We start from the raw sequence: 13,934 nt of genomic DNA, 5'->3' as shown, positions 1-13,934 counted from the left end.
AAAGAAAAAGGAAAAAGAAAGAAGACACAGTAAAATCAGGTGAACAGAAAGGACGAAACAAAAGAGCCGAGGCGGAGGAGGAAGGCGAATTAGCTTCTGTGCCTCCTCCCTATGCCTCCTCAGCAGTGAAAACTTGACTCTCATATTGACTCCCCAGATGGACACACAGGTGATTGAGGTTATGGTCTCATTACCACGAGGTATTGTGTCCATCTCCCCTGGGGATCGACCAGATCAGGTGTTGATGTGGGCGAGAGGGTCTGTTTGTGTGTTTCCACAGGACCAGATGGAACCTCTTTGGGTGCCGGAGAGATTGGTGAGACGCTACAAGAATGAGGCTCCTGATCCAGTTGCCCCTGTGGATGTGGTGGATGGTCCCACAAGCACAAACGATGGAGCCAAGATGGGAGATCCTTTCAGTGTTCCAGAAGCCGATACCAGCTCGACATGACGTTCACATTTTTCCATGCCTTTTTGATCCCTGAATTTCCCTTAAAGAGATAGCCCCTCTGGCTATCTATCCCTTGCTTCAGGGAAGATGAGCGGGGATGAGAGCCCTGGGATGTATGCTTGTTATAGTGTGTGTGTATTGTGTGTTTGGCACATGTGTTAGGTGCAGCGTGTGCAGGCCCGCACTTTTGCCATGGTAGCATAGGCTTTTGCTGCAGTGGAGGCGGGACAATCTCCTCAGATTCGGTTTGCCGCTCTAAAAGAAATTATGCTGCGTTATGCCATGGGTTGCGAGGCTAAGCACTGCACAGAGGATAGCTTGCTGTTGGCATCCTGTGGAAGGCATGTCTGATTGCATGAAGGTTCAGTGTCCTAGTTCCCTTCCCCCAGGAAAAACGACATGGGAGCTGGCCAAGACCTCTCTGGGTGATGAGCCTAAGGGATGGTTTTGTGTAGGGCCCCTATGCTTGCACACTGGGGATCAGACCTCTACCTTCACCCATGAGGCTTGCTTGCAGCAATTAAGATCTGGCCATAGATTAATCAACATCCTGGCCTTTTGATGCACCTGCCACAAGCAAAACACAATCTCCCCAGGTGTGGCTTGGCATAATAGAGAGGTAGTCAGTGATAAGACTCCCTGGGCATGTCACCAACCTAAGACAGGGATCAAACCAATGCTGTTTGTCACCCAAGGACGGGTAAGGGGCATGGCTGCGGGGGGCTATCTACAGACATTCTCTCTGCCAAAAAAGAAAAAAGGGGGAATTGTGGGGAGCGGGTGTGGCGGCAGTCCCAAAGGCGCCAGGGACTGCAGCTAAGTCATATGACTTGCACCTGACTTCCTCATATAAGACACAAACATCTTGAGTGCTGCGCAGGTGTACCAGGATACAGGTGAATCCAATTTGGTGGAGATATGCCCCTGCTGCCCTGATTAGCTGAAGCTGCGTGCCTGGTGAGGCGGCATGGCCTGCTGTGCGTGGATGAGAGTATAAAAGGAGTGAGAGGCCCAGGGTTCGGGGGAGATATATAAACACAAGGGAGATATAAAAACAGGGGAGATATATAAACACAAGGGAGATATAAAAACAAGGGAGATATAAAAACAAGGGAGATATAAAAACAAGGGAGATATAAACAGGGGAGATATAAACAGGGGAGATATAAAAACAAGGGAGATATAAACAGGGGAGATATAAACAGGGGAGATATAAAAACAGGGGAGATATAAAAACAGGGGAGATATAAAAACAAGGGAGATATAAACAAGAGAGATATAAACAAGCGAGATATAAACAAGAAGAAATAGGACTGAATAAACGTGTGCAGAAGGATCCTGTAGCAGCGTCGTTCTTCCTGGCCTGTTGAGCGCGCGCAACAGGTGGGGGGCAAGATTAGGTAGTATCAGTTAGATAGTGCAGACTCTCTCGTCCCTGGGAGATCAAACCTGAACAACTGGGTCCTCACTGCAGGTTTCTCCGAGTGCTTCTGGTTCTTTGCTTGGCTACTCTGACTTTCTAATTAGCTATCCCCTTTGGCCAATTTACCATCACCCTCCAAAATGAAGACCTTTCTGTGGGGGCAGGGAGCAGTGGGTAGCAGGCCCAGAGCAAGAGTAAGGTCGAAGCATTTCCAAATTCTGGAAATGTAGCCCTGAGATCCTCAGGAGTAGGGTGGCAACTCCCCCACCTCCCTCCTCCCACCCTGGGTCTTCGTGCCTGGCCCACGTAGCCCTGTTCTCCCCCATTTATTCTCCTCCCTAGATCATGTAGCTTGGTAGCTAGGTCATGTCCAGCAGCACCTAGAATTCCCCCTTATGCAAATAGACATTCCTAGCACCCTGGCCCTGGAAAGCCCCTCTGGAGAGTCTGTTCTCAGCATGCTCGTGCTCACAGCTGCCTTGCTTCCCCTCTCAGGATCTACTAGTTGGGATCCAGGCCCTATCATGTAGCAAAGAGGCCAAGCCCGAACTGCACTTTCTCTCCGGCCCTTTCCAGAGGCCAGCCTGGTCTACAGAGTGAGTTCCAGGACAACCAGGGCTACACAGAGAAGTCTGTCCTATCTTGCAAAAACAAAAAACAAAAACAAAACAAAACAAAAACAATAGCAAAAGAATTCTGCAGTTACTCCCACAGTACAAGGAGAAGAAACAGCAGACAGTCCTTAGGCCAGTGAGAGCTCTTCCTCCTACCCACATGGGCTGCAAGGTCCCTCTCAGGTCTGTGGAAAAGCTTCCTTCAGTCAATGCTCGCACTGAAATATTCTAACCATAGCTATGGGTGCACAGAGGCCAGATTCCAGCTGGGGAGACTGGGCTTTAAGCATCACAGTGTCTTAAGATGATAATGTGCTTTCTTCTTGTGGTTTTGGTTTTGTCTCTTTTTTTTGGGGGGGGGGATGTTGAGACAGAACCCTGTGTACAGAGTGCAGCATAGCCCTGACTGTCCTGAAACTTGCTTTGTAGACCAAGCTGACCTCTGACTCACGTAGATCCACCTGACTCTGCCTCCCAAGTGCTGGGACTAAAGGTGTACGCTACCACACTTGGCAGTGATGATGTAATTTTTAATTCATGTTTTTACTTTTGAATTACATATTTCTCTTGGCTGGAATTTGAACTTTGGTTTATGATAGTATGTACTGTCATTAAGTGTGGTTAATATTTTTATTATTATCTTGGTATAGCAACGAGAGATGTGTGTCTTGCTAGGAGCTGGATGCCTATGTGGCGGGCCCCTCCCATTTGGCCATACAAATACTCCACTGTTTTTTCATTCCCTGAATAGGGTGTGAGTAAGAAGGCTGGAAAGGCAGGGGATCTTCCCTGGAGTTCAGAGGCTTTGAGAATCGATAGATTCACACCAGGGAAGGCCAGCCAAGAGTGCGCTCTGAATTATAAAATCTCCTGAGTTCAGAGATTCTGGAAGATTCTAAAGAGGCCTCTACAAGATGCCTCTGGCCAGAGAGTAAAAGCAAAGGCCACAGAGCTTCTACATGACAGCCATGCCAAAGCTACTTCTTGATAGTGGGTTATTCAGGAAGGGACTGAGCCAGCACCCACAGCTGCATAGCCAGTCAAGGTGGCCTGTCCTGTCCTTTGAGAGGGAACTCACGTGATAGGAAATTGGGATCACATAAGACTATCAGACAAAATGGTTTTGTTAAGCATAACCTCCTATTTTCTGACAACTGTCTGCAGCAAATATCTGTCTCAGTCTTTATAGGCAAGACTCATGAGCATGTGTCTGTGGGCACTTGTCTCTCCACATCTTCACACAGAAATAGACACACACCTTTATGTTCTGATACTTGCCTTTTTCCAGGCAGATTTCTCTTCCTATCACAGCCCCTTTTCCACTCTGTATGCTTTAGCAGCAGAGCAGATAAAACTCAAACCAGACCCATGCACACATAATGAGTACACACGGGCACACACACACACACACACACAGACACGAGTGTGGATGCACAGATGCACATATACACGTGATTAAAAGTAAATAAAAATGTTCATCTTTTATAAAGCTAAGCACCCCCCCCCAAAAAAAAAAAACACGTCACTGCCAGATGGGAACACCAATGTAGCCATAAAAGGGAGCACAGCCCCCACGAAGAACTGAATGAGGGACACAGGGAACCTCATGACCATGGAGCTGCCCATGCTACGCTCAGCTCCTTTGTAGACTCCTTGGCATGGACATTGACCTCCAGTGTTCTGCAGAGAACGGGGTAAGGACATTGCTGGGACAGCTGATGGCATGGGAAGTTCATGAGTGACCAGGGTATGGGTGTCCTGAAGTGCCCACCGTAGGCTGGAACACCTCAACAAGGCTCTACAGACAACCCACAGCTAGCCTGTATTTTTTTCTATCATTAGCCCAAATGTAGTGTCCTTGAAAAATGTTTATTTTGTTAACATGACCTTAAGTTTCTTTGAATTTAGTGCGTTATCTGTGCTTCCTATAAGTATGGTGATTATTGTTTCTATTTGTGATAAGAACAAACGCAGAACGATTTTTTTGCTTTTCAACGACACCATGAGATAAATGTTATTATCCTCACTTTGCAGCCAAAGATCACCCAGGAAGAACAAAGTGCCAGGCCCTGTGTGACCCACCCTTCCCCCTTGGATTCATGCCAAGTCACACAAAGTGCCATGCTCAGCTCCTGGCCAGGGGACGGGGCTGTGGCTTTGGCTTTTCCTGACTCTGGGATGATAGAAGAGGCTTTGGAGGTTCAGATTTCCTGCAACTTTCAAGAATAGGAACCTTTGCATTTTCCCATTTCAAGCATGCCAAAGAGGAATGGGAGGAGGGGGCTGTCTTTATAGAGAGCTCAAAGGAACACACAGTCCTAAGAATCTGCAAGCTTAAGAAAAAACTGACACTTCACAGAAACGTGCTTGCCCCGAAGACAAAGGTCAATACACATGCAAGCATTTGGAGATGACAGAGTGGCTGTAAGCAGTCTCAGCAGCTGGGGCCCAAACTTCCTTGGTTGTTGGAGGGCTTGCAGGAATCACAGAGGCACAGTCAGTTGACCTCGGTAGTCAGTTCCACACTTTGATTTTCTTACGCGTTGACATTTGGTCACAGCCCCAAGGTCTGTTCTTGTGACATTTATGTAATTATTCATAGACACGTGTTGAACACTAGAAAAGTGTCACGCATGCGTTTACATCCCCGAACCAGTGGAACCAGGGTGTATTCTGCCTTCTGGCTTTCACCGTCACGCTACAACCCAGAGCCCTTCTCCTGGCACACTTTTGTGCCTTTTGTTGACAATTTCACCATTTTTAATGGGCCCCAAGCATAACACTGAAGGACTGTCTAGTGTTTAGGAAACAAGATGCTCCTGACAGAGGAAATGTGTTTGTGTGCTTCATTCAACTAGTGCTGCAGGCTCTGTTTAAAGATAACAAGTCAGCAATGTATATTAAATAAGATTTCTTCAAAAGGATACTTCATGTGTATTGGATGAGCAGAAAAAAAACTTCTGTGAGAGGACAGACAGGGAGACCAACCTCATGTTTCCCCTGGAAGCAATGGTTTGCTACGGACTAACGTGGTGAATACTGATTCTATAAAGTGGAGGTTATTGAACATAGATATTATGAGAGTGAAGAGCTCATTATATGCTTATATGTGTAGTGCGGTTGTGCACGCACACATCTGTGATGGTCTTATCCTAATTCATTAAAGTCTTGGAAAAGTAAATCTACACTGTTCATTACCATTTGATAATGTATATTTATCATAATTAGGGGTGAAAGGTTTTGGGGTTAACTTGGTGCTTAGCCAGCTATATCCCTTCAGTCAGCACTAATTCTGCTGTACCAACATGAGAATGTTCTTGACTACTGTGTAGGAGCGTGGGATGCTGGCTACAACAGCTTGCAAATGTTACTGCAAAACATTTACTTGGTATCGTGCTGCATTCCAAGCAACCTTTCCATTCCAGACTTCTGTCCAAGAGTTGCCTATCTAGTTAATAAATGGACATTTGAACATAATATTTCGTTCAAATATCTTTGGACCATGTATCTTTAAACAACTTAACAACACCTGTAAATGTCAGTTCCTGCTGAGTCAGCTCCTTCCCAGACGAACACCACCTCTCCAGGTCCAGTTTTCTCCCTACTCCCATGTGGGGGCGGAACAGGCTCTTGGCAGTTTCCTTATCTTGCTGTACCAACCACCTGCCAGGGGGCTTCCCGGCATCTTCAGTTTGTACTGTTTTTCTGGAAGCATAGTTTCAATAGACCTAGAGTCAGGGAGAGATAACAACTAAGCCTAGAATATTAAAAAAAAAAAAGATACAGGGCAGGCTGATGCTTTATTTGGTAAAGTGTTTGCTGGTTGAACTTAGAGACCTGAGCTTTAATCCTTAGCACCCACATAAGAGCCAGGCATGAAGGCAGGTGCTCATAGTAGCTTTGGTTTCAGAGAGAAACCCTGATATATAATAAAAGGCAGGTGGTGATTATGGAATACATACAATGTTTACCTCTGGCCTCCACCACACATATATAGGTGCTTACAGACACATGTTCACACATATACAACGAGACACTCATAATTTAAAAGAAGAAATTTAAATTAAACTGAAAGGGCAGATTTGTCATTTCTTGTTTAGTCAACCTCACAGTTAATCTCCTATACAAGGCAGTATGTGGAGCCCCACACAGCAGCAGGGTGTTATTCTAATGCATGAGACATGTCTTAGTCGGGGTTTCTATTCCTGCACAAAAATCATGACCAAGAAGCAAGTTGGGGAGGAAAGGGTTTATTCAGCTTACACTTCCATACTGCTGTTCATCACCAAAGGAAGTCAGGACTGGAACTCAAGCAGGTCAGAAAGCAGGAGCTGATGCAGAGGCCATGGAGGGATGTTCTTTACTGGCTTGCTTCTCCTGGCTTGCTCAGCCTGCTCTCTTATAGAACCCAAGACTACCAGCCCAGAGATGGTCCCACCCACAAGGAGCCCTCCCCCCTTGATCACTAATTGAGAAAATGTCTTACAGCTGGATCTCATGGAGGCATTTCCTCAACTGAAGCTCCTTTCTCTGTGATAACTTCAGCCTGTGTCAAGTTGACACAAAACTAGCCAGTACAAGACTAATGAGCTAGCTCCAATATGCAAATACCTCAAGTGGGCCCTAGTGTTCTCATCTGTGAAGGTTGAAGATGCACAGATTTCTCTTTAGCATCCCTCTTACCTGGGTAATGGGCTGATCTTGAGGTCTTCCAAGTCAGACTTTTCATGTGCCTTAAGCCCTTAAGAGAATACTTAGTTCACACCAGTCCTGAATGTACTTCACACCAGACCCACAGATGCATCCTAAGAACCTGAGGATATATCATTCTTTTTCATGCCACCTTCAGAAGTCAGAGGTCTTGGCAACCTATCAACCGATGCATTCAAGAAATGTGGAGTCTTTTTATATCTCCATATATAGCCACACAGTATCCAACACATAGTGTTTGTCCTTTATTCAATTCAAAGTTTGTGTGTGCCCTGGGTTTGTTAACAGTCTGTTGCTCAAAGTAGATTAACAATCCAATATACTGTCAAATTATTTTTATTAGAAATATGCTGCTACTCAGGAAAGCAGGTCCCACACCTGGCCTGAACAGCACAAGTAGAGCTGGCCCTGGTGGCATGGTCGCAGGTGAGCTGGCCAAAGGCATGAGAGCAGGAGAGCTAGCCCTACTCCTTGCCATCTGCAGCACTGGGTGAGATAGCTGGGGCAGTGCTGGAGCGCTCATCCTGGTGGTGTGGGTGCAGGAGAGCTGGCAGGCTCACCAACTCAGCTACCAGCCAGACGCAGATCCAGAGTTTGAGTTGGCCTATCTCAACATCTACCCCATCTATGAACTGCTGGAGCATGTAAAAGGGCTAGTCCTGCAGATCAAAGCTGCAGGCTCTGAAGACACAGGGCAACAACAGGATATCCGAGGGGAGTCCCTGTGACCATCCAGTATTGTTAGTGTAGCAGAAGCCAGAGGCCTTGAATCAGAACAATGATTCATTGTAACAAATATTTGTAAAGATGTGTGGAGAAAAGAGTTTACAGTGGGACATACTGTGACAGACTACAACTTCCACAATGGTTTTTTTTTAAATTATTTTTAATTTTCTTTTGGGGAGGTTGCAAGTGGGGAGAGCAGATGTGAAGGGACTGGGAGATGAGTGGGACTGGAGCGCATGCTGTGAAATTCACAAAGAACTAATAAAAAGTTAAACAAAGATGCTACTAATCTTAGACAAGGAGTCAGCACCAGGAAAATGTCTTCCTACCCAACGGAAAGGAAGAGAGTCCATTTATGTTTTACTAACGACATAGGGAACTCTGTGTGGTGACTTGACTTGACCAGTATTGCATTTTTTAGTAATTGCCTCTGAGTAGCTACTGCTAACTCTTTGTATTGGTTAACTTTGTATTGCTGTGATATAACACCTTAACCAAAAGCAACTGGTGGAAGAAAGACCATACACACAAGGCAGAGAAAGCAGACTTGGAGTGGGGTAAGGCTATGAACTCTCACGGCCCATACTCCCAGAGATGAACTTCCTCCAGCAAGGCTGCACCACCTCCTCAAACAGAACTCTGACATGGGGGCAAGTCTGAGCATATATCTGACCTGTGTTGGACATTTCTCATGCAAACCTCCACACCCACCATCCCCACATGTCCGTCCTGGATGCTTCATTCTTCAACAATCAGTTAACAAGCCGAGTCAAAAAACAGTTGTTAAATGTCTTACTATGAGACTATGAAGATTTAAAGTAAATTCTACAATACTTTTTGTGATAGTTGGGTCTTTGGTGGGAGGGAGGAACTTCTCAAGTGAGTAATTGTCTACATGTGGAATTATATACTTCCTTTGTGGGTTAGGTAGACAACTTGGTGGGCAAAGCACTTGGGCTAATATGAGGACCTGAGTTCAAGTCTCCATCTCACACACATAAAAGCCAAGTGTGACAGTGTGCTCCCAGTGTTCCTCAGTCAAGATGGGAGACAGCAAAAACCCAGAAACCCATGGGCTAGCTAGCCTGGCATACAAAGCAACAGTGAAAGAGAGACCCTGACTCCAAAGGAGGAAGGTGAGAATTGATGTGCCATCACACACACACACACACACACACACACACACACACACACACACACACATCCCTTCATCTTGGGCTTTCTTCTATATAGTCTAAGCCTTTGCAAGGACAACATGAACATTTTGAGTGAACCTTGTTTTAATATAAACAATTTTGGTCATCCAAATTAATAACTGTCCCCATCATCTTTCTTAATCTCTGATTATTAAAATAAGACAATTCTATAAATATATGGCTTAAATAAGCAATGTTTCCTCTGGTGCTTGAGATTTCACAACAGAAATATGTTAAATCATGCGGAACACAAGGTACGGGAGAACAGGGTCCCATGCCTATAGCCTCAGAGTCAAACTAATAAGAAAAAGACCGCATTACATTCAACAAGTTATGCTTTTCTTATGAAATAGTTGAGTTTTCTATGTAAACATTTTGACAATTTATACTGATCATATTTACTTTAGATAATTGTGCATAAGGCATGATAGATTCATTGTGAGTCCAAAGTCTTTGTTCTTTAGATTTATCCAAAGGAAAAAAAATGAGCATTTCTTTTAAGTTTGGATTCTCCCAAAAGGAATTTGTCTTGTATGAATTTGTCTTGTATGTTTCACAATTATTCTAAAGAAAATAAGATTTTGCTAAACCATTTAGCTTTTTTTTTTTCTGATTTGGAAATCTTAAGATTTTAAATTGAGTCACTTAGCATAACTTGTATTATGTAAGGTTTGATAAAAATTAACTTTCTATCCCAAACCCAATAGAAGTAATAGCCGTTCTTGAAGAAACCTTTGCCACTTACTATTATGTTCAAAGTAGTATAGAATTAGGAAAGATAAGAATCTCTTTTATAAACCCTTTATCAACCAAGGCGGCATTTGTTCTTGTGGTTGTTAAGGTGTGGTAGAATGATTCACTTTCCATGGAGAGTAATAGTTGATCTTTGCTATATTGAGGGTACAACAGGGTACAAGAATCACGTCTAGAATTTTATTTTGCTTCTTTTCTACAACGTCAGATAATATGGAGCAGAAAATATCACTAGGCAGCCCAAGTATACCACAAATGTGGATGGTAAGGATTGTAGATTCTTGTGTATTTTCAGTTATTTTGATTCATGTCTGTTCAGAAATAACAAACATTGATGAAAAACAGGAAAGCTATTAAGTGATGAAATTGCAGTTCACCACTGGTACCTTATATCGCTCTTGACCTGATTTCAATATAGACTATGCACTTATTCTATGATAACATGATGGGTAATGACAGCTTGACATGGGGGAGGGGGTTTTGACTTGGTTTGCCCTGATGCAAATCAAAGGCTGGTGAGGGTGATGGGGGATCATCGCCTGGATTCTTGGGACTTGGGTTCAGAAAGAGGAGGTCTGAGAGTCAGGAGGAATCGGGGCATTTGGTTTCAATGTGCTCAGTTTTAGGTGTTCACTAGAAATTCAAGTAGACCTGAAAGTCACATGTAAGAAAATCGAGACGAGTGACCTGATGCATATTCCCTATTATCAACCACCACCCCATCCTGCTCCTCAAATCTGTGGACAGAGGCTTCTCTGAAGATATGGGTCTTGAAGATCCATCTTTCCTCCCCTCCCCCGCCCCTGTAGCTGGGAATTGAACCCGTGGTGCCACACGTGCCAGGTAAGAACCCTTGTCATTGAACTGTACCAATCCAGTCAAATATCTCTCCATATTTCACCCTGTTGGACAATGTCAGCATTCCAATTCAGTTATTTCCCTAAATATTCGACCACTGGCAAATCATTAGTCTCTCATTTTTTTTTTTTTTTTTTTTGGATCTAAGCTCTGAATCCTTGTGTTTTAGCATATAACCTGAAGTAATGGCAGAAGCCAGGAAAGTAGAGATGGACTGTAGGGTGTAGGGTGGAGGAGCTCTAGCAAGGGGAATAGTAGAAGACAAGTGTTATAAATGGGAAATAGTAAATGGAAGAGAGAGTTTAACTGAGAAGGGGGCTGGGAGAAAGGGAGAGGGAGAGAGAGGGAAGGGAGAGGGAGGAGGAGAGGGAGAAAGACAAATAACATTCAAGATGTTTGAGAAGACCATGGGAAACATTATTTTATGTCTACATAACATGCACATCTAACATAGATAAAATGTGTTTATGCACACACAGATTGGGTGAAGCTATACCACTTGAAGTGATAATGCTCCTCCCAAGAGTCACAGACTATGTAACAAAACCCTCCAATGCCAGACATGGAAAACCTTTCTTTCAGATGTTGATCAGGGGAATTAGAGAGACTCTCAAAATAGTATAGGCTATTGTCATTGCCCTTGGTTGCCTCTAGGAACCTACTGAAGACACTACACACTTTAAACACAGGACTTGAAGGAATCAAGAAGGCAACTAATCTAGAAGCCTGCTGCTCTCTGGGATCTGACTAGCTTTCATCTTACTAAGGGTGCAGTGCAAGCTGCTGAGGATGGGGGCAGTTAATAGTCCCACCCAGCTGTAAAGCTATGAATCACAGCAATGACCAGCACAGCAAGATAGCCCAAAAGGATGCAACAAGGGTTCTTTTATCTTGGGGATAGCCAACAGCTATCTATTTGAACTTAAGGTCCACTCAGTAGGAGGGAATCCTTGCCTGTGACTGTGAACTACCCATGGCTGATGACACTGTGGACTCATGGCTGATGACACTGTGGACCCATGGCTGATGACACTGTCGACCCTAGAGGAGAACTTACTGCTGCCACTTTCCTGAGCCAGTGTAACCTCTAACTGCATATAATTATTATTATAATTATTATAATAATAATTATTATTATAGCAAACAAAGTCCCTCTCAAAATACATGGCACAATTGATTATGAGGGGCCAGCCCCAGTAGATCTACCTATAACACAAACCTCTGCACATAAGGCTCAGGGAACATCAAGGAAGAGGGGCAATAAAGATCCCAAGAGCCAGCACTGGGAAGTTGGCTGCAAGACTGTGTCTTTCAGATAGGAAATGGAAGCAAGCACCCGTGAGGCCATGGGGTAACCTACACAACAGTGGCAGTGGGGAACACCAGATGATGTGGGAATGGTGGAAGTCTCACAAGGCCTACGTCTAGATGAAGCTATAGGCAATTAATGATGAGAGAGAGAGAGAGAGAGAGAGAGAGAGAGAGAGAGAGAGAGAGAGACAGGCAGAGAGAGACAGACAGAGAGAGAGAGACAGAGAGAGAGAGAGAGAGAGAGAGAGAGAGAGAGAGAGAGAGAGAGAGAGAGAATGAATCAGAGTTCTCCAGGGATTGAGCCCTCTGCTATGTTATCCAATCCCAAGTGGTCAGCTCTAAACAAATACAAATATAAGCAACACTAAATTAACTAACTCAGCAGGCACATTCACATTTATGCAACACTAATTAAGAGGAGGTTATGGATTTGAGAAAGGGTGGGATACTGACGAGGAGTTGGAATGGGAGATGGAGGTGTAGAAATGATATAAATGTAGTACTCATGAAATTCTCAAAAAACTTAAAAGAAAATTTAAAAGTCAAGAAAAGAAAACCTCTTTTAAAAAGTGGGATAAATTTTAGTTTCTTCCCAGAGGTTGAAGGTAAGTTCCTATGGATGATGACACCTCAAAATCCAGACACAGGGCACAGAGGATCCAAGCTAGATCTGACCTGGAAGCCTTGCTTCCCAAGGACTAATTTTTATAGTATTAGAAGGGTCTATGTAACTTCCAAGGGCAGGAAGCAATGAATAGCCTTACACAGCTGTGATGCCTATGAACCACAATTACCAGCACAGCAAAATATATCTAAGGTACAATAACGGTGCTCACATTTTGGTGGTAACCAATGGCCTGATCAATAGGAGGGCAATAATGGCTGGTACTAGATTCCTTCCCAACTTCCTGGGGCTAGTACAATCATGAATCTTAGAGGAACATCTTATACCCCACCTTTCTAAACCAACATGGTTCCTAACTGCATTCTAAATATTTATCTTTATACTCACAGATAACTTAAGCTCCCACCCTTATCAATGAAGTGTCTCTTTGCAACAGATAGAGACCACAATAGAAATCTACTACATGTCACAATACAAAGAACTCTTGGTTCCCAGGTGCCCAGCCTGGAGAGCTACATCTACAATACAAGCCCTATACTTAGACTCAGGGAACATGAAGGAAAAAGTGGAGGAAAGCCAGAGAAGAGGAAAAGTGCTGTAAGATTGTGCCCCCTAGAGCAGACTGGGAAATCTTACCCCTCATACCTCAATAATGTAGCTGCCTAAACAGGACCCGAATAAAGACAACACTAAGAGATACGCTAATGTGGATGACGGAAACCTCACAGGGTCTCATCCCTAAACAAAGTACAACTAAAGAATGCTGAGAGTGGAAGAAACAGTCTCTAGGAATGAAAATCACAATCATACAAATGGCACTAAACAGACTAAGCTCGTTATTGTGGCAGGATTTTCCCTGTCCAATTAGTTTAAATATTAATGCAGCAGGAGGCCTGTGATTGGACAGGGAAAAAGGAGGCAGAGCAAGGAGTTGCAGAGATGGAGACGAGGCAGACAGGGAAGGGGAAGGAAGCAAAACGGAGGACGAACAGGACCATTCAGATTCTGAGTGGCTTTAAATAGCCACAGGTAGATATAATATCATACAGGGATAGAATAATTGGGGTAACTTGTCTAATCTAGGTGGGCAGCTTGTACCATTATCAATTGACCCTGAATTTATTGTGTGGGCATCTTGTGTATTGAGACTTTATTGATATATAAATCTGATTGGTTAATTATAAGCTTCTAAAGTTTTGATTTTACCAGGTTACTGGGAATTGTGGTAGCTAACTCTGAAGTGGACGGTCATTGCATTGGGACTGGC

General features: G+C 44.0%; 1 long non-coding RNA gene across 1 annotated transcript in view; it reads left to right on the top strand.

The window, feature by feature from the left end:
- Positions 1 to 13,934, top strand: part of 9130019P16Rik (RIKEN cDNA 9130019P16 gene) — a 160,541-nt gene that overhangs the window by 72,136 nt on the left and 74,471 nt on the right. The window lies entirely within an intron of this gene.

This window comes from Mus musculus, chromosome 6, assembly GCF_000001635.26.
Source record: "Mus musculus strain C57BL/6J chromosome 6, GRCm38.p6 C57BL/6J".
NCBI lineage: Eukaryota > Metazoa > Chordata > Mammalia > Rodentia > Muridae > Mus > Mus musculus.
The sequence above is the reverse complement of the archived record's forward strand: the minus strand, read 5'-3'. Positions and strand labels throughout refer to the sequence as shown.